The following is a 21,570-nucleotide window of genomic DNA, read 5'->3' as shown; positions in this document are numbered from 1 at the left end:
TTGTGGGTAGGTATGGTTGGTAAGGTGTGGTAGGTGTTTGGCTTGATTCAAGGGAGTGACTCAATGTTAGTCATTCCTGCACGTTTGACATATCAAGTGACAAAGTATGCAGATATGTTACTTTATGAAGCTTAGCATAATTTTTTTCTGCAGAATATTATCAAGCATACACTTTGTTTAATAGAAGGCGTGAGAGTTCTCTGTCCAATTAGAGCATCATACTGGATATATTCAGCAACTAGTTGTATTACCTAGTCTGAAAACAAAAAACTTTTAAAAGTGCTAAACCATGCGTTCACTAGGTCACCTATTTATTGGTTTAATAAAAATTCATAATTGCAGCTGCCCCCACGCAGGCACACACTGGTACTTAAGTCCAAATATTAATGGCCTGCAATGCACTGTGGCAGTCACAGACAGCATCCATTAAAGGTTCATAGGACTGGCCACTTAATCAATACTCTCTATTTTGGATAGTTAAATTATAACAATATAATTGTTCTTTCTCAAGTACAGGTTGTCACCTTCGTTACCAAGAATACAATAGTTAGCGTCTATACTGACTGTTCTTCTGTTGCAAATACCATATATCCAAATATTTAAAATCAAAATGCAACCATAAGCATATATAGAGGGACATAAAGAAATAACGTAAAGAGGGACTAACCAATGCAAATAAGAAAAAAAATTGCCTCCAAAACACTCTTTCAGCACTGTCCACCTAATCCAGCTAAATCCACTCAAATGAATTGCAACAGAAGACGGAAAACATCCGCTTTGTCCTGCAAAATGGTTTTAATCTTCGACTAAGGTCTAGGCAGTAGGAAGCAACAGAAGTCGAAGAATACACCAGAGATTACATTGTATTTGAATACTCTGGAAAATGACGATTTGTACCATAAAGGAAAAACTACGATGGATGACAGAAGAGAAGTTGCAAATTGGCACAACGCTACTATCTATGGTGCGGCACACATGCAAGAATATATAGAAAAGGAATGCAAGTCACCATGTTATTGGCCCTAAGACAACCAAAACATTGATCGATCAATAGTTTCATACTCTTTATACATAACGTGTATTTTGTAAAGCACACGTTCATCCAGATGGGTATCTTGGCGCTGAATAACAGATGTTTATTGTTACCCATCTCAATGGTACTCATTTTATCAACCTCAGAAGGATGAAAGGCTGAGTGGACCTTCCGGGATGTGAATCTTGGCCCATAAGGTCTAACACAGGCCTCTGTAGTGGACACATTAGTCCACTAAGCCAACAGACCCAGCTTTCCCAAATTAAAATGGTACAGAAAATGGATATTAAGTTAGTTAATAGTCCTGGGAAGAGCAACCAGAAGGGAAATAAAGCAAAAACAAAGTGTGGTTGTGATCTTCAGTTTTAGGCATCTGTGCTTTGTAACAGTCAGATAATTAATAACAAAGACAGCCTATAAAACGTTGGGCTAACATAAATGGATACTATTCCCAATCAAAATGGTGGCCAAATTAAAAGGCAAACATTCATCCAAAAGGCATACTTTTGTAGGATACATAGCAATAAAAAACATAGGGAAGGACAGGTTTATGAAAATAGCTCTCATAAGAACCCAACTCTGGTGAAGGATGATCACGGTTCACCTAAGCGGACACAACTACCTCCAAAGGCTGCATGCATGTGCCAAGTTATTTTCACCCCGAGCACGCTCAGACCCAGGTTCACTCAACCCTCATCTGAATACATCCCTAGTCCTATGCAAACCAGACAGACAAAAAAAACAGTAATTTTTGGCTCAATTTGGCTTTGAGAATCCCTGGGAACAGAGCTGAGCTGACCATTAAACTTGATGGGGCTAATGTGATGGCTACATTAAGGCACTGGGGCCACTCCCTTGCTGATTCAAAGCCACTTTGCTGTGTTTACATTATTTCTAATTTGAATAACTAAAAGTAAGTATTTGACTTTAAAACTGCATAAAATACCCCATAGCTCATACCTTTATGCTTGGTAGATGAACTTCCAAATTCATACGCCTTGATGCACAATCACTGTTCACTGTGCTCACAATCCCCCCTCTGATCAGTAGCTCTTAACATTTTGACTTCTGTAGACCCCTACTTAATAATTACTGGACTCCCGGAATTCCCACAAAAACATTGCTGGACTGTAGGGGCCCCTACTGAATCATGAAGCCAGGGACCCTTAGCAATTTCTGTGATTTGAACTGCAAGATAATACACCAAAATACAGACTCAGTTCATCAAAGAAATACATGAATGATGAAACATTTTAATTCCAAACAAATATAAAAAATAAAAAAAATCGAAATTTGATTTTTAATGGGAAGGTTGTATGTTTTCTACCTTCAACTGGGGCCTCAAATTTCAAATTCTCTCACATTTACATCATGTTTTAGAATTGTATATTTTGCTTCTTTATTTATATGCACTATATTATTCGGGTAATATTTAAATTTCAAATAAGTTGTGGACCCCCCTTAGTAGGCCTCGCAGACCCCTACAGGTCCCCAGACCACAGGATAGCAGTAACTGCTCTGGACACTTTTTACTTTGTAATTCCTTTAAGTTTCCAGTGTATCAAAGAGTTCTGAACCAGCCATAAGGCAGTTTGTTGGCACTACACCTAAAACAAAGCTTTCTGACAGAAAATCATACCCAAGCTCGTACTGAAGGCAAGACGTGTCGGTTTCATTTTATAAGGATGTGCGCTGGAACTGCTAGCTGAATTCCCGGGAGGACGTTTCCAAGCGAGGCGTTTCTAGCAGGATTTAATAATACAGTGGGTCCTTCTTTCACGAACATTCCTGGAACCAAACAAGGCAAAATGTCCTCCAGCAGAACGCTCTCATAACAGAAATTACTTCCATAACAGGGATCAAGCTGGGTCTTAGATATGTTTATACACGCGGAAGGATCACTGCTCCATGAAATCCTTTTCCTGCTTCAAGAGATACTGACTGTGCCTCGTCGAGTTTACCCAGTCTCTTCGTCTACAACTCGCCACCCCGATCGCTCGCAAGAGGCAATTTCAAAGGCAAACGATTAGGTCCAGGGCCGCCGCCAGTTCAAGATGGCCGGCAGGTTCCGGGCTTTGATACCTGCTCGTGTTATGCGGCTGCCCTCTAGGATTCATCGAAATGCCAGGACAAGTGGAAGTGGCACCTCACACCCTCTGCCCCCCGATGACATCACAGGGTCAAACCCTTGTAGCAATACTTACCCTGCACTGCTGCGGGGGCTAGGGGACAGGCATCGAGAGGAAACCGTCAAAACAGAAATAGAGGTTGATTAAAGCCCAGTTTAGTTCCTGATCCGGACACTATTCCCTTCAAGAACCCGAGTGCAGTGACAGCAATACAATACCAATGCTAGGGGTTCCGAGTGGCTGCTACTTTTGGCCAATCCTGATTCAAACCTGTGATCGGATGCATCCTTGGAAAGCAGCAGACAGCAACGATGACAACAAACTACGATTAAACTGAAACAACATGGTATTTGAACATTTATACACAAAGAATATCAAAATACTAACACTCACTTTAAGGCTAACCGCTACAAATGTACAGACGCAATGGACACGATACAACAGCGAAACAATGCAGAAAATGCAATAAAGGGCACACCAAGCGCTGCAGCTCTTCAAGCCACACAGTAACTGCTTTGGATAAACCATATTGTCAAAGACAATCATTCTGATTTTTGTGCAGTGGAAAACATTTTGCAAACTCCATTCAGTACACACAGCACAGGTACTTCATGACGAGCAGCAGTGCATGCTTTCCTAACACACAAAGCAGAACAGAAGTGCAAGCTTTCCTCGCACAAAGAGCAGGTCCAGGATGAGCCGCAGCACAGAACTTGTACAACATACGCAGCAGTGGTGCAAGCATTCCAGTAACATGTGCACTGAGGTCTCATACTGGATGACTTCACAATGCCCAAGCAAAGTGATGTCTTCAAAAACAGCTAAATAAATGTTGGAGTGCAATGTGAAATTAAATAAAATCATCAGAAAGGGGATACTGTGTTACGACCACAACGCCAGGAACCTGCAGATAATGATGAGCATGACTGCATGGAGGTGGGTTGAGGAGGCGAGAGGTGGGCGAGTAAGCTGAGGTTGTGGTAATGTTGAGTAGAGTTTTGGGTGGAAGTGATTTTGGGTGGAAGTGATTTGTGCTGGAGATGGAGAGGTGATGGGAGATGAGGGTGATATTGTGGAGAGCTGGGATGGCTTGAAGCAAAATGGGATTAGGTGAGGTTGGGGTGAGGGGAGAATTGGGTGAGGTGGGGAAGTTGAGCTGCGGAGGTGCTGAGATTGAGATGCTTGTGTGATCAAGGGCGTAGCTTGGTCAGTATGGCTGAAGGGGTGTGAGCTTCAGATTTCCCAACAATCACCCTGGGAGATCTGGTAAAACACATTTTATTGGAAGCAGGAAATGAGGGGGCGAAAGGAGAGAGGAGTGCGATTTTTTAGGGGTAATTAAAACGCAACATTTTTCAAACTAAACAACATTTTTCTAGGCCTTCAAAACAGAAGAGAAAGAGTGCCTGTATTTTGTCAGTGTGGGTATGGAAACATCGCAGGTGAAATCCGATAAACATTTCCTATTACTCAACTGAAAGCACTTGCCCCCAACTTTTTACTTTAGAATACATTTTTTAGGGGGAGGGGGGGTTTACTACCCCAAACACACCTGTGGACCTACGCCCCTGTTTGTGATTGGTATATTAATTACATAATGCATTTGTTGTATCTTCTTAAAATGCTATGGCAGAGGAGCGGAGATGGAAAAGACGAGAAGGATGGAAAGAAGGGGAAACAGAAAAATATGAGGAAGGTGTATTCTGGACAGTTATTTTTTTTAAACTCTAGAAACTCACCTAAAGAATGCTATGTTATGGTTAGGCAGTCGTAGGCATCTATTGGGCAGGGAGGACGTGAAAAGGAGAGGCAGAGATGATGCAAGAGATCAAAGTGGGACAGGAGAGCTAAGGAGAGAAGCAAGAGACCTAAGAAGAGAAGCATGAGACTATAGGGGGCGCATGGTGTGAAATGAAACACACGGTGGTGTGTGAGGGATGACATGAGACAAATCGGGTCCTGGTTGACAATTAATGGAAATGTGCACTTCATGTTGGATCAAGAAAGAAGAGGGAATTTTCTCTTTTAAATAGGAGTCTAAAGGTGCCGAGACCTTCTGAACTGGCAGCAAGTGAATACAGAGGTCCGAGCCTTGGCGAGAAGGGTATCACGCATGACCTGATACTAAAGTGGTAGGAGGCCCTGGGAGTCTCACACTATACACAAAGTTAACTGGAGCAAAGTTGGTAGGTCCTGGCTGCTGAAAATGGTAGGAAACAGTTGGGCGCTGCTAGGGATGTTTGTAGAAAAGTGAAAGACAATAAGTACAAGGAAGTGCGAAATCACAAGACCACAGCATGAGGGGCCTAGATAGTGCTCTAATGATGTTGTCTGCAAACCTGCAAGACTCTAATAAAATAATTGTGATGGAGGAATTAAAGAAGACAATTTGCTGCCCATTAGTTGATTTGCCTATATAACCTTCTACCAAAGTGAAGGTGCTAATAAAACGAAATGAGATACCAACCTCTTTAATAACAATATAGATCACTGCTCTTGGTAAAGAGGTAATTTACTTAAGTATTTTCATCCCTTCCATAGCTGACATTTTGAAGATAATGTTAAGCTTGAGAAAAATTATACTTATTGTAAGGAAATGCCTCCTTGGCATGATTACTCCCTGACTTTTTGCCTTTGCTAATGCTAAGTTTTGATTGAAAGTGTGCTGGGACCACGAGTGAGGGCATATGTGCATGAGCACTATGCCCCTACAGTGTCTAAGCAAAACCTTAGACATTGTAAGTGCAGGGTAGCCATAAGAGTATATGGTCTGGGAGTTTGTCAAACACAAACTCCACAGTTCTATAATGGCTACACTGAAATCTGGGAAGTTTGGTATCAAACTTTTCAGCACAATAAATGTACACTGATGCCAGTGTGGAATTTATTGTAACATGCACCCAGAGGGCATCTTAGAGATGTCCCCTGAATACCAACCCGACTTCTAGTGTGGGGCTGACCAGTTTCTGCCAGCCTGCCAAAACCAGACAAGTTGCTGGCCACATGGGGAATGTGCCTTTGTGAACAAAGCCTGCACTGGGTGGAGGTGCTTCACACCCTCCCCTGCAGGAACTTGAACACCTGGCGGTGAGCCTCAAGGGCTCACCCCCTTTGTTACAGCGTCCCAGAGCATCCCAGCTAGTGGAGATGCCCGCCCCTCCGGTCACTGCCCCCACTTTTGGCGGCAAGGCTGGAGGAGATAATTAGGAAAACAAGGAGGAGTCACCAACCAGTCAGGGCAGCTCCTAAGGTGCCCTGAGCTGAGGTGACCCCTGCCTTTAGAAATCCTCCATCTTAGTTTTGGAGGATTCCTCCAAAAGGATTAGGGATGTGCCCCCCTCCCCTCAGGGAGGAGGCACACAGAGGGTGTAGCCACCCTCCAGGACAGTAGCCATTGGCTACTGCCCTACCATACCTAAACACATCCCTAAATTTAGTATTTAGGGGCACCCCAGAACCCAGGAAATCAGATTCCTACAACCTGAACTAAGAAGAAGGACTGTTGACCTGCAAGCCCTGCAGAGACGACAGAAGACAACTGCTTTGGCCCCAGCCCTACCGGCCTGTCTCCTGACTCGAAAAACTGCAAATTTTGACACATCCAACAGGGACCAGCGACCTCTAAAGCCTCAGAGGACTGCCCTGAACCTAAGGACCAAGAAACTCCCATGAGCAGCGGCTCTGCTCAACAACAAGCAACAACTCTGCAACTTTCTTGCAACTTCTAAAGACTTCACGCTTCCCGACAGAAGCATGAGACTTCACCCTCTGCACCCGATGCCCCCGGCTCAAGCTACAGAGAACCAACACCACAGGGAGGACTCCCAGGCAACTGCGACACCGTGAGTAGCCCGAGACGTCCCCCCTGGACCCCCACAGCGACACCTGCAGAGGGAATCCAGAGGCTCCCCCTGACCGCAGCTGCCTGTAACAAGGGACCTGACGCCTGGACCAAGCACTGCACCCGCAGCCCCCATGACCCGAAGGAACCGAACCTCAGTGCAGGAGTGACCCCCAGGTGACCCTGTGCCTAGCCCAGGTGGTGGCTGGCCCGAGGAGACCCCCCCCCTGTGCCTGCCTGCACCGCTAGAGTGACCTCCCAGGGTCCCTCCATTGAAACCTATTCAAAACCAGACGCCTGCTTTGCACACTGCACCCGGCCGCCCCTGTGCCGCTGAGGGTGTGTTTTGTGTGCCTACTTGTGTCCCCCCCAGTGCTCTCCAAAACCCCCCTGGTCTACACCCTGAGGACGCGGGTACTTACCTGCTGGCAGACTGGAACCGGAGCACCCCTGTTCTCCGCACGCGCCTATGTGTTTTGGTACCTCTTTGACCTTTGCACCTGACCGGCTCTGAGCTGCTGGTGTGGTAACTTTGGGATTGCCTTGAACCCCCAACGGTGGGCTGCATATGCCCAGGAACTGAGACTTGTAAGTGTCTTACTTACCTCACAATCTAACCAATACTTACCTCCCCCAGGAACTGTTGATTTTTGCACTGTCTACTTTTAAAATAGCTTATTGCCATTTTAACATAAACTGTATATGTTATTGCTCTAATTCAAAGTTCCTAACTTACCTGTGTGGAGTACCTTGCATTTTATGTATTTACTTCAAATCTTGAACTTGTGGTTCTAAAAAAAAAAAGAAAATATATTTTTCTATATAAAAACCTATTAGCCTGGAATAAGTCTGAGTGTGTGTTCCTCATTTATTGCCTGTGTGTGTACAACAAATGCTTAACACTACCCTCTGATAAACTTACTGCTCGACCACACTACCACAAAGTAGAGCATTAGAATAATCTAATTTGGGCACTATCTTACCTTTAAGGGGAACCCTTGGACTCTGTGCTCACTATGTCTTACGTCGAAATAGTATATACAGAGCCAACTTCCTACACCCATATATTTTTTAAAGATAAGCCTTATCAAAGAAACGTTTCATTAATACCAAACAACATAGTCTATAGGAATTATCCATGGTTCTAAAATTCATTGAACATCCTTGGCAAATGATGCTTGAGTGTTAAACCTCGTGACACATGGCAGTATAGTGCCCAATCCTAGATATTCCCAGTTCCTTCTGCAGCATCATGGTCAAAATCCCCCAGCCCTGGGCACATCCACAAGGACGCTTTGTTGACCTGGAGAAGAACATTATTTTTATGGCATTTCAAATTTCGTCTACATAATGTTTTCCCCAGAGGGCTTTACCTTTAGAGGCGTCAACCACAGTTTTTACTACACTAAGGTCAAGTACTGATTGCACTAGTTAGAAAAAGTTAATCTTTTGCCAAATCTGGGCAACTAAACAAACCTTGAATGAAAGTCTCTCATCCAAATAATCAAAGAACTATACATTGACAATCAAGGCTAGAGTCGACCATTCCCAGCAGATAGGACTGCCAACCAAAGAGGAGCTGGCTCAACATGCAATAAGGGGTGGGTTACTTTCTTCATTTAAGGAGTCCAGGATTTAACTAACAGTTTCCAAAGTAATGGACTTTTGGAAACCAAACTTAAGGTGTCACTTATCAGTCTCTATTACAGAATGCCAAGAAATGTGGTTACGGACTGTACTTTGTTCACATACCACACAGGCAATAAATCTACTATGTGCTAAATTACTAAGCTGTCCTATCTTCTCTTTGTGACCCTAAATAAGAATTTGTAATTTTACATGGAGGTTTGCTGCTGTGCATTTTTATGTGTTTCGTTCCTAAAGTTTTTCTTCACAGAATAGCCTTCGATTTTTTATACTTTTATCTTCAGTAGCAGCAGGACATTGATTTACCTACGAAAGTTATGGAACTGACAAGATGGAATAATACAGTACTTACTATGGTCACTTCAAACTGAAAAGCCACAAGTTAAGAAACTCAAGCATTTTCAAAATATTTTTTTCACCTCAATGTAGTTTATCATTCTCTGTTCTAGTCATGCAAACAATACAGACTGCGTTTTTTCACCAAAACACTAGATGGAGAGGGCAGTGCAATGGAATAGTTCCTAGTGATTTTCTGCACATATGCACACCAAATTTCAATTTTTTCTTTACTCCTTGGAAACTAGTGTGGAGAGTTCAGATTCCATATCCATGCTGCTGTAGGTGTTGGTGAGAGAGAGACAATATTGGTGTTCATGAAAGCCAGCTCCCGCCAGACTAAGTGACTGATTTAGAGTTTGGGGGACTAGTTAGTTACTCCATCACAAATGTGCTGGACAGCCCGTCTGCCATATTAGTATCTCCATAGGCTGTTATGGGATCGTAAAAAGGCAGACGGGATATCCACCACGTCTGTAATGCAGTAACCCCCTCCACCAAACTCTAAATCAGGCCTTACGTCTGGAAGTGCAATAGTGTTTGCATCTTAACCAGTGGCGAAACGAACCTTGAGGCAGACCTCCCCCCCCCCCCCCCGCGAAGTAGGCAAGATTTCAGCTTCTTGTTTCTTTCTTTTAAAGTAAATGCCAAAACTGGATTTTCAAAATTCATTATTACATTTCCAATCTTTGAAAAATAACTATTAAAATTAATTGAAATGAAACAGGACATGAACCAACAGGTGTTTTATGACATGAGAAATAGAGCTGTCAGTTCAAAGTTATCCCTCTGTGTTCCTTAGCGAGTCTAGGGATATCATGCCTGATTTTATTTCGTCGAAATGACTGTCTGCAGAGATGATTTATGAGTAGCATACAAATGGATCTTAATGATACCTTATTACTAGCGAGTGATCTCGACACTAGAATGATTTTGAGATTTACAGGCCCCGAAGAAGAGAATTTCTTCTCACTTCACAAAACAGGAATTGTTTTTTATGTTTTGCTTTTATTTCATTAATTTTAGTGTGAAATTTTGCAACATCGGATACTTGATAAAGAATACAAAAAGTTAATACATTTTCTCACTTTTTAAGACATCAATCTTATCTACTTCAATATGTTTATACGTGGTTGCCTAGAGAGTACTGACTGCCCATCTAAGGCTGTGTTCCGGTAGATCAGGTGTCCTTTGCACTGCACTAACATATACACCTTCCTCTGGTTGTAACGCTCGTCCATGCTTGGTGCCACGTAATGCTACGTTTGCAGTATTACTGAGGAAACAAGGATGAACTATGGGGTTGGGGAATATCCGGCTGCCAATTACCGTAATAGGGCAGCTTTTCTAAGGCAGGGCCACACAAACCACATGATGTGTCCGGATTCATCCAGCCACATGCTGAGAGCCCAATATGGTTTTGAAACTAAACTACGTAATTTTTGTATTCATACACAAATTGATTCAGTCAGCCTTAATATATTCCTCCGCTGCCGCATCAGAAATGTAGACAGCCGTGGAGCCCAGAATAAGACGAACGGTAATGGCTTCCTGCCCAAGCCCGGGGAATTGTGACGCAGTAGACTGTAATGTAGTGCCTCCTGGGTGAAGCACTAGGTGAATGCCAATAAAAAAGCACTGTAAAAGTCAGTAGGTCGAACTTGCCTAGCTGGTGCACTGATTATATATATTTTTTTATAATTTAAGGCATGCTAATGCCACAGAAACAAACAGTAAAAAAATAAAAAATTAAAAAAAAGTCACCTAAATGAGGCCGCTATAAACTTGCACTAACATTTTTAAAAGTTAAAAACATTAACTTACGCGGCTTTGTACTAGTGATGCATTTTAAATAACCTTTTTAGTTGCACCTTGCATTTTATTATTATTTGTAAAGGAGACGACAAAAAAACACACACAATCGAGCACTCACTCAGGCTGCAGGTCGCCAGGGTGTTATATCACTAATACACTTTATAAAACCAACTTGTAAAAGGGGATGGAACAAATATCACCATCTAATTGGGCACCGAAGTGCAGCCAAATAAACAGCCGATCTTTGAAGTTAACACAAAAAAATATTTGAAACGGATTTGCACTGAAAATAAAGATTACGAGGAGCCTGCAAACATCCAACTGAAGGTGCAGCACACCGCACATTATAACAGGAGCGGATTCTTCAAGATGGAGCGAGCAGTCTCCCTAGTGTGTGTGAGATGCAACAAAGTGGTTGGCTCCTGCTTCCACGCGGTCGGAGAGGGACCCCAAATACAGGGATATTGGTGGGATATCGTATCCGAATTATCCGCGATCGCATCCTCTGCACTTTGTCATTTTAGGTGTTCCCAGTGATGTAGACCTACCCAGGGCACAGCTGCTGTTTTGCACATCTGAGTTTGTGCTTGCGAAACGATACATAACAAGACAATGAGGAAGCCAGCCAGGGACATTTGGATAACTGGCATGACCCGTCTGTATGGAGATGGAAATGGTGGAGTATGAGGTATGGGGCTACCCCTGGAAATTTGACACAGTGCGGGATGGCAGTAGGGCAGAGTATCCCCCCTCCGACCCTTCTTCAGTAGCAGGAGATATCCACATAGATGAGTTTGATTGTGGGAGGGCAATAATGGAGGATCTCTCCTTCATTGGGGAATAAGAGAAAGATCTCCAGGACGTTCCATGTTGTGCCCAAGACTACAATGCAACTGCAGATTCAACTGTCCCGCAATTTACAGGAATACTGTGAAGTCTTTTATACAATGCGTACTGTTGAATATGTTGTATTATTATGGAAAATTATATAAACAATTCACCGAAAAAGTGCAGGGTGCTAAAGAGTTATTGTATTGTTTCTGGGATCCCTACCTCAGTGAACATGACAAACATGTATGTCCACTGAGTATCTCCCTGTTTCATGGACTGAGACCCCACAGCTTAGCTCTAAGGTCCTGGGGGCATGCATAGTGCACCACTATTTCAGAGAGTGGCTACTGCCCTCTCTACCAAGGCAGTGGTAGACTAACAGTGGTGACAGCAATAAATCCACAGGCAGGGATACCTGTATTCTTGTACCCTTGGTGGGAAGGAGGGGGGGCTCCTAGCCCCCCACCTGATCAAGGATGTGCAGTCTTCTTTGCCTGTGGTCCTGTTGCCTTGGTCTACCTAGGATGTGAGTTTGAGAGTCGGTAGGTTCCTAGGGGAGAATGGTGAGGTGAGCCATTGTGTTTAGTGTGAGCTGAGTTGTTCTGCCTGACATTCCAGCTCCCCCTTACCCCCCTATTCCTTTGAGAAGCTTGGTGGTCTGGGGTAGACATTTGCTCCGAACTGTGTTTAGCTGCCCTAACTCTGCTGGGAGGGAGGATGGTCAGTGCCTCCTAGTCTGGAGTTAATTAAAATTCCAGGCGCAGCCCGTCCTTTAGGGCGGAGGGGCCAAGCCCCCCCACCTTTTGCCCCTCATGAAGGGTGGGTGTCAGGCTGAACAAAGGTCAGCCTGACAGACACTCTTCATGTTCAGGTCAGGCAGCCAGGAGCGGACATGCACTATTTGCGCAGACTCCTGGCTGCTTGAGCTGAACTTTGCTAGGCTGAAGAGGTAACAGCTCCTGTGGGCGTGATCTCCTCGGCTCAGCAAAGGTGCCTCAAGGCCCTCCCCCGGGTGACGAGGGAAGCGTCACTCATTGACTTTGACCTGGGCGCTTCAGGTTTAAGTCCTGAAGCGCCCAGGGCGAGTGTCCATCAGTGACACCTCGTCACAGAGTGGGGTGGGGTCAGAAGTCTCACTGACCCCAGCCCACTCTGTGACGAAGTTGGGACTGCTGCCTTCCCTCGTTTGCTGCAGTCCTAACCCTCCTGGGACCGAGGCTGAAGGGGGGGTGGGGGTGTGTGTGTGTGTAAGAATGAGTGCAAGTGTGCTGCCTGCCCACGTCCCTCCTAAAACTGCCAGCCACCACTGTAAAATTCCTCTCTGGAGAATAGCCTGGGCTGATACCAAGAGCCTGTCTTGAAGCCCAGTAACTCATCCTATACATGTCTCATACACGCAGTGAGCATGAGGCACAGATAGGCCTCATGATTGGAGGGGCACCTGGGGATTCAAAGGTAGCAGACCCTCCGATTGGATCTGCCGATCAATCAGAGGTGATAAAAGTCTGGCCTGAGTTGTCAGTGGTTGTTCAAGACTGGTCTTTGGTTCTAACAAGCATCTACAGAAGCCAGCTGTAGGCCCGTGATGTTAAGGCAAGGAAGCTTGCTCACCGCGTCTGAACTTGAGTTTTCTCTGTGATGGATGGATCCTGCTTTGAAGGGATTTGCCAGCTGTGAACGAGCAAAAGGATCAATCAGCAACCTGAATGCAAATGCAAAGGACCAGTTGTTTGTGGGGCTTGTTGCTTCGGCTTAGAAGACAAGGGAATTGCATACAGCTCCTCAAGATAAGGAAGCTTGCAGCACATCAACAGAGGGAGATGGGGAACTTGATTCCACCAAGCCTTTGAAGGTGCGGTCACTCCTGCCCAGATGCCTCCCCTGTGTTGTTAGGACCTGGGATGCTTACAGTTACAATCTGTAGCTGGGAAAGAGTGTCCTGTGGTACAGATCCCCTACATTGGGGAAGGGGGGGGGAGGGGTACCAGGGTGTACTGGCACTATGGCCAGGTAATACTTTCCTACAGCTAGTCAGTGGCTACTGGTCTATAGGGACTTCAGTAAACTGTGCCAATACATCAGGCACTTGTGATCAGATCCCTGACGCCACCAGAGTGGTGTCCTTGCTAAGGACGGGAGGGCACTTCTGTTCTTTGGGTGGTGGGTTCTGGAACATTTGACTTCACATCATATGCTGAACCTACACCACTGCCATACAAGGATTGGTATCATGGCTCTAGCAAATGAGAGCAACCCTATTCAACATGGTCTGTATTATGAAATGCTTACTGTGTGTCTACATGCTAACTGTGTTTGTTAAGTGCTTAGTGTCTAGGCGCTATAATCCTGTCTGGGGTCAGAACCCTGGCCTAGAGGGTTTTAGAGATGCCTGGTTTTCACTGCTTATCCTAGTTTTATGTGTAGTATATTTTTCTTATGTGTATGAAAGTACTTTCCTTTTTAAAACGTACAGCACTGACTGGAAATTGATCTTATTAGCTGGTAGTACACTGTACCCTGTATTCTGAATGTCTAAACCCACCCCACCTACTTGAGTAAGCCCTGAATTGCTCTGCCTCACTAACCTGAGAGGGTCAAGTGCTGGAGAGGAGTACTTGATTATCCACATTTGGGTCCACTATTACTGAGGCCCCAGGACACCAGTGTGGGACACTCCAGTTGATGTGATTGGAGCGGGGTAGCCTCTGAGTAACCTGGTGCCCAGAAAACCCGATCTAATAGCCTGGTTGAAAGGGAGCGGGTTGGGAGTGTGGCCTATGTGGGAAGTGTTTTGGTGTTGTACATGTTTGATCACAGTGGTGCCCTTAACAAGACTTTGGCATGTGGTGGATGGAAGACAAGTAAGAGCTAGAAAGCTACCACTTTATATTGATTTATAGTTGTGCCTTAGTCGAAAGGGCATGGGTGATGTGTGATGTTTGCTGGAACTGTTTTGGGGTCATGCTTGATGAGAAGCAAAATGGTTTGGTGTCACGCTTGATGAGAAGTGGAAGGTACATTTTGTGTTGCTGCGAGTGTGCAGATATGATTAAAAGTTAAGTGGACCATAGTAGTATGTGAGACAGCTGCACATGTGAACTTCCCTACCCATTCCATCCAAGGCAAAGATAACGGTTCTTGATTGGGGTAGAGTTGTAGAGGAACAGCCCACAAACACACTAGATTATGGGTCTCCATGGAATAAACTTGTTCAATTGCTGCCAAGGTGATGGAGATGCAACTGCCAGGCATGCCCCGGACACAGGCAGTGATGGTAAATGGTTTGAAGAGTCCACTCAGGAGTCACAGACGAGCACCGCACAGACATGTACTGGATACAAGCAGTGTGCAAGCCTTGGTGTACGAGTACTCGCATGCACACAGGTCCGATGAACAGATGTAATAACTAGTATAAGGACAAAAAACAACATGAATGAGCGATGTTAACTGACCTGCTACAAGTTAAGACAAAACTGTCCTATTTAGAGATCTCCACCTGCTCGGCGGGGATACCTGTGTTGGGAAGGGAGCCACCGTACCCACCTCTCTTCACAACGCTCAATAGGGCGGGATCACGGTTACTCTGAACTGGCTGGTCTTTGCAAGTTCAGCCACCAGGTGAAAGCAGAGTTCCTGCTGGTGTAAACCTGCCACGTCTCCATGGTCTAAATGGAGTGGGAAAACAACTGATTTGGAAAGATGGCAGCACCACAGATTTACGGATATGCTCCCATTCTGCAAAACACTGAATGTGGCTGTAAGCTTTGTAGAACTGTTGGAGTTCATACCTTGGCTTCACGAGGTCTTAAAAGGTTCTAGATTGTTTGGTTGATCATGATTTTAACTGCCCTGCAATTGTGTTCGGAAAGTTAGAGTTCCGAGTGGAAAAGGGGTTTATGGAGTGTGAATACTGTATTCAACTATATCAAAGAGGCGATGACATTACCATAGCTAGGAGTAAGCCCCGACTACTCAACGTAAACAGAAGGAGCACTTCAGGTTGTGTCTGGATCTTAACACTCTTGCCTTTTCAAGATTACCCCGCTGCAGGGGGAGTGAGACACCTGCCAGTTTTTCTTTTGTCTAAAAAGTCACAGATTCCTGAAAGAGGTTAGAACAACTACTTACTGTGTGACCCCAAAAGCTTGGTGCTTGTAGAGTTCGCAGTAGTTAATTATGGCTCTGAAAGTGGTTCCTCAACCCCCGGCTCGGTAGCAAAAGACAGTTCGAAATCGGACCCGTTGTTATCTTTCCACACCGTGCGCGAGGCACTGTTTAAAGCATGAAATGTAATATATGGCTGAAACTCAACGACACTAGTTAAGCTACTCAGATAGGAGGAAGGTTCTGATGAAGTAAGTATCTATAGACCAGAAAAATGCTTCTACATATTTTGATCTCTACAGGCACCATGTGTGGAACCGAGCTAGGCCCCCCAGGCCCATACGGTAAACTATATTACTTTTATTTCTCATGCAGAGAGTGCACCCATGCTTTCCTCAAAGATGCTAAATGAGATGAAACCTAAGCGTACTACTTGAGGTAGTTCAGACCTACAGATGATCGTGAATATATATTTACAGAAGGGCTTCGGACTGTTCGTAATGTTCTCAAGTCTGATAGAAAAAAAAACTCCACCAGGCCCAAGCCGTAACACAAGGCCCCGCATCGCCTTTAGTGCAGGTGGACCTTGGGTTCCTGGCTCTGGTTTGTACGTTCATCATATCAGGCATTTATTGCTAAGTACCACCTTACTATATATATTTTGTAATGCAATATCAATAACAGCACTGCAGGTGTACAATAAACATGGTTTCCAGTTCTACCACAAGGTGAGGTGATAAATGAAATAAGCTGGAAACGAAAGCACAGCTGATGGAGAATGTTACAGTCTACACTAGCTCACAGGTGGTCCTACAGAATTACTGGCCCCTACTGATACGCCTCTTCTATGCCTGAAAATGGATTTAGCCAATCACGGTGTGCCTCACATTAAACAGCATAGCTCTCCCTCCACAACACTAATGTGTAATCCCGATTCCTGACCACCTCCACCAGCAGGAAGAAGATTCCCAGGTCAGAAATAACATTAAGAGTACTAACTCAGTTAACTGTGAATCAGAGGAGTAACAAAAGTAAAAACGATCAACATAAGAGAAAGCAGGAACGACTACACAGGTCAAGGTGTGCTCCTGAAGTGCTCGTTGGCAAACAAATCACTGAACACATACTAGAAGGCAGCAAAGGCTGACCGCTGCTGACTATAATGATGTGACTAAGTTCCACCATGTTGACATTCTTCTCTAGATATTGATGCTACTGGAGACTGTACAAACAAAGCCAGGTGCGCTCCACGTCAGAAGGGAACGTGTTATAACGCGCAAGGCCCAAGTATTTCCCCATGTCATTCAAAAAACTAAGCAGCTGTGGCCTCCACGTATGTGCAAAGCAGACATGTTTGGGTGCGTTGTCGATGAAGCCCATAGAGGCGACGGCATTGTCGCAGCACAATTTTAAACATACCTCTAATAGGAGCAGCAACGTTTTGCAGAAATGGGGAAAAAAAACAGGTCAAACATAACGCAGAGTTTTCCTTCTTAAGAATCTCAAATATTGTTTTATGTTAGCGCATTTCCTAGCTAATCCAAACTAAAATTATTACATAACTGAGGCAACAGTTAACTTTGCTTTTCCACACTAGATACACCACCACATTGGCAAACATTTTGTCATTACATTTCACATTTTTTTGCTTCTTTACTTATCATACCATACATCCAATACCTGCCAGCATACAAATGTTTTCCGTGCACAGATTCAATGCTTGCTTGCTAACTTCTTACATGCTAACCTGCTTTGACTGCAAAACAACTGCTCAGGTCGCAAAACAGGTGCACTGCTGGGCTTAAAGAAAGGGACTCTAACTAAGACAGCCAACATTTTGCACCCTGTATGCTGTAGTGGCTGAATAAAAACGATTTGCCAGTGAGGAAAAAGTCTTTACCTGTGAAGTTCCGTCTAGTCAAAAATTAAGCTTCACCAAAGATTCCCCATCTTTGCCAATGTAATGTTTATACAACTTGAGATGCAAAATCGGACTTTTTATTTTAAAGCAATGATCCCTACACCCAGTAAACCGAGTAACTCAAAATCTGGGCTAAAGTTATATCTATCGTATGGTGGTTCTGTCACAATTTGAAACAATGAATTATTACTGGAAAAGAGACTAAGGGCCATATGTACAAAAGCTTTTTCCCATAGACACAGAATGGGTAAAATCCTTTGGTACATCTGGCCCTAAAAGTATTCCTATTGGTGCCCAATTAATGAGAAAAAAAGTAAAGAAAGACACATCATTTTTAAGTGAGAAACAATCAATTTTTATGAACAGAACATATTATAGATCACATAAAGGTGTTCCCGAGGGTGAGCTGTGGCGGTACAGTGCTCGTGAAGGTGATGTGTTATAATACAGACAAATACTAAATAGAAAGAAACCCCCAAAACCTTTTGATAAATAAGGCAAAAGTAATGTCCATTGGCAAACAGCCAACTCATTGTTGAGTCCTTTTCCAATCACACTACATCAATCACTTGATGATGTAGGCATCAACGTTTCCACCAGGTTGAATATGATTTGTGGTCCCCTGTTCATCAGCACAAACACAGGAGATACACCCTCACAACTATTAAGGTAAGCATTGGTGACCGGTGCATGTTGTGTTATCAGGTGAAAAGGGTCAGGTTAGGAACCCTCTATTTGGTCAGGACCATGTGGAATGAGGTCCAACTGCTAAGGGTGAAAGGACCTCCACAATAATCTCTTGCTCTGGAATCACAAATGAAGAGCTGCAAGGCTGGCAGGTGTCAACCTGTGCTGAAAACAAGAGATGGTAATGCAAGCAGAAGCAGAGACAAGGCATGGGTTTGGTCTATGTGAGGAAAACCTAAAGCACGGGCATGCTCTGCAGAATTTAGGGCCCTGAAAAAAAGAACTTTTCTGGGAAAAGGAGGAGAAATGTACATGGGGTGGGGCAGGAGATATGTTCGGGGTGAAGGAGTGCAACAGAGGACTGCTGCCAACCAGTCCTGCCATAGCAAAGTGAGCAGCTTCCTGCTGGTGAAAACAGCAGCTGATGTTGGCCTGTTTTATTGAGCTTCTTACTCTGAAGAGCCTGCTAAGATTTAAAAAAAACGGAGACAATGCAAAGTCGGATGACTCGCATCTTTGCACACCCCCTAATCATGAGACAGGAGCGCCAAGTCAAAATAAGACTAACATTAGGTAAGTTGGTTGGGTCCAAGCTTTATATCTCATGCAGCATTTTTAGACTCACCTTATAATTAATATAGAAGAACACCTGTATAGATGGTTATGACACTATAAATGTATAACACTGCATTGGTTTGATTCTAAAACAAATTTTTCTGCAAGGATTTCACTCAGCTTGCATCAGAACAGAGACAAGCATGCTGTATTTTGTTGAGAATTCTCAATGTGTTTTCAACTCTCTGCTGTATACCTACTACCCATCTGCACTCCTGGGTCATGTATCGTACTCTCTTACTTAAAACTGTAACTGACTATCTTAATTACTGACAACTGAATCATTCACTGCTGTGCAAGCGGCATGAGTTAGGTTTTCCAGCTCTCTCCAGATGCACACAAAGAAAACCCAAAAATCCACACAGATGACGCAAGGCCTCAGGCCAAGGTGGGAGACGCTGCCCCGAAACAATTTTGAGTCGTTTGCAGTAGTCACATTCATACCTGAACACAGTGGCTTCACTTGCGTTTTACAAGTATATATGATCAGTGACAATAACATCATGACCATCCTGTTGTAACTGTTGTGAGGAGAATTTGAATTCTTTCAAATTACTCGTCTATATGCATGTTCACCGAACGGAGGAAGCAGCAAGCACGATGCAGACATTCGGGACCTCATTATGAGCTTTGGCAGACATGATTACTCTGTTGCAAACCACAGCACCGAAACCGCCCTCATTGCCACCACCTACTACATCAGAACCATACTGGACAGCGGAAAAACTGCAGCCCTCACCCTCATGGACCTCTCGGCCAAGTTCGACACCATCTGCCACCACACCCTACGCTCACGCCTCAGCAATGCTGGAATCCGCGACTGAGCCCTGCACTGGGTCACCTCATTTCTCACCGGCAGAACCCAGAGTCCTCCTCCCCCCATTCCGCTCAGAGGCCACCGAAATCATCTGCGGCGTACTCCAGGGTTTGTTACTTAGCCTGACCCTCTTCAATGTCTACATGGCCCTGCTTGCTAACATCGTCCCATCCCACAACCTCAACATCATCTCATATCCATCATGTTTGGGACGGAGTAATCCCCACTGCCAAACTCATAATGAGGCCCTCAGTTCTCTGAAAATGCTTGATAGCTAGTACGTGAATCAAACACCCTGGTGAAAAATATCTTGCTTTTATCCCCTCCTCATATGCTATAAAATTACACATGCATTAGGTCTGGATCAGGTAAGCATAACTGCAAAACAAAAGATGAAATGATAAACCATGATACAAGAGGTGGTTGCATGCTATGTATGGCATGCTATATTTTGCATACATTGACCGAGAGGTGGTTCCATGTCTATGTTTGAAAAATCATTTATTTGAGCACCTCCCTATAAAAGCAGCCAACTCAACAGTAGCCCCTTCCATTTTATTATTCTAATGCAGTACCAACATTTGTTGAGGTTAGGCCCATAGGACTGACTTAAATCAGGAGGTTAGCTGTAGTGACAATAACTGGTAAGATGGATTTTGCCACCAGGTTCCTCTTCCTGGTCACATTCCTTATATGAGTAAACCTCATAGAAATTACTGACCATTGCATGGTACCACTCTACAACAATGTGCTATAAGCCACAGGGAGATTATGCCATGGATGGACATTTCTTATACAGACAGATCATGTAAATCAGACCGAAGCCTTCTGAAGCATCTTGGGCCAAAGTCCATGAAAGACCAACCCATAACTACAAACTAGAATGTTTAATTAATCACTAAAGACACAGGCAGTGGACTGCCAATAAAGCAGCATCACATTTGTTTTCGGTAAGTTCCCTACCAAACAAGAGTTTAATAGATTTCTGCTTCAGTGGTTTAAAAAAATGACATCAAAGCTCAGAGCAATGGAGGAAAATCTCGCGATAGATGAGGTCAACTTCTTTCAGGTAGATGCTGATGGTCAAACCACACGTGTCTACGTCTTTTTAAAGATCAGGACACATACTAGATGGGAATGTTAGACAGGAAATGTGAAGCCCATTACGAAATTATCAAGAAGAAAAACCAAGATCCAGAAGGGGCTGAATGTCGATGAATGAAGTCCTCCCAAGTTATAACAAGCTGCAAAATTGGTCCAATGATCGACATACACCATCACATTAGCATATGGTACTTGTCATTAAATGGATGGCGAATTCACTGCTAAAAATAACTTCTGCTGCAGCAGGAAGTAGTCTAAGTTGGATGAACACATTATGGCAAAGCTCAATTTTTTTTTTATTCACCTTCACTTGTTGCAAGTTTCCTTTTTATAACCATAATATTTTACAGCGTTCACTTTCAAACGCTACTTACCTGGAACATAGATCACAGAAGCAGAAACAACCTTCGTGATTTCTCCATATGCCTTGTTGGTGCTGTAAAGGGTGGTTGACTTTATAATAAATGATAGGAGGTTCTGTTTTCCCACAGTAGAAGGATCTCTCACACAGGAGTTTGCCCAGCCTACAAAGTCGTCAGAATATTTTGACAACGACCACCTCACACACGAAGACGAATGTGCACTCAGATAACTCATGCTGTCCACAAGAAGTTGGGTTATTTAGGGAACGGTTTAAAGCTGTCCTGTACACAGAAGCATCTAGAAACTCCTCAATGAACAGAGGTTCTG

At 44.0% G+C, this 21,570-nt stretch overlaps 1 protein-coding gene across 3 annotated transcripts in view; it reads right to left on the bottom strand.

Moving 5' to 3' along the window:
* CRIM1 (cysteine rich transmembrane BMP regulator 1) overlaps nt 1-21,570 on the bottom strand; it is a 752,848-nt gene that overhangs the window by 123,056 nt on the left and 608,222 nt on the right. The window lies entirely within an intron of this gene.

Source organism: Pleurodeles waltl, chromosome 5 (assembly GCF_031143425.1).
Source record: "Pleurodeles waltl isolate 20211129_DDA chromosome 5, aPleWal1.hap1.20221129, whole genome shotgun sequence".
In the NCBI taxonomy this organism is placed as follows: Eukaryota; Metazoa; Chordata; class Amphibia; order Caudata; family Salamandridae; genus Pleurodeles; species Pleurodeles waltl.
Note: the sequence above shows the minus strand (reverse complement) of the source record. Positions and strands in the feature narration are given on the sequence as shown.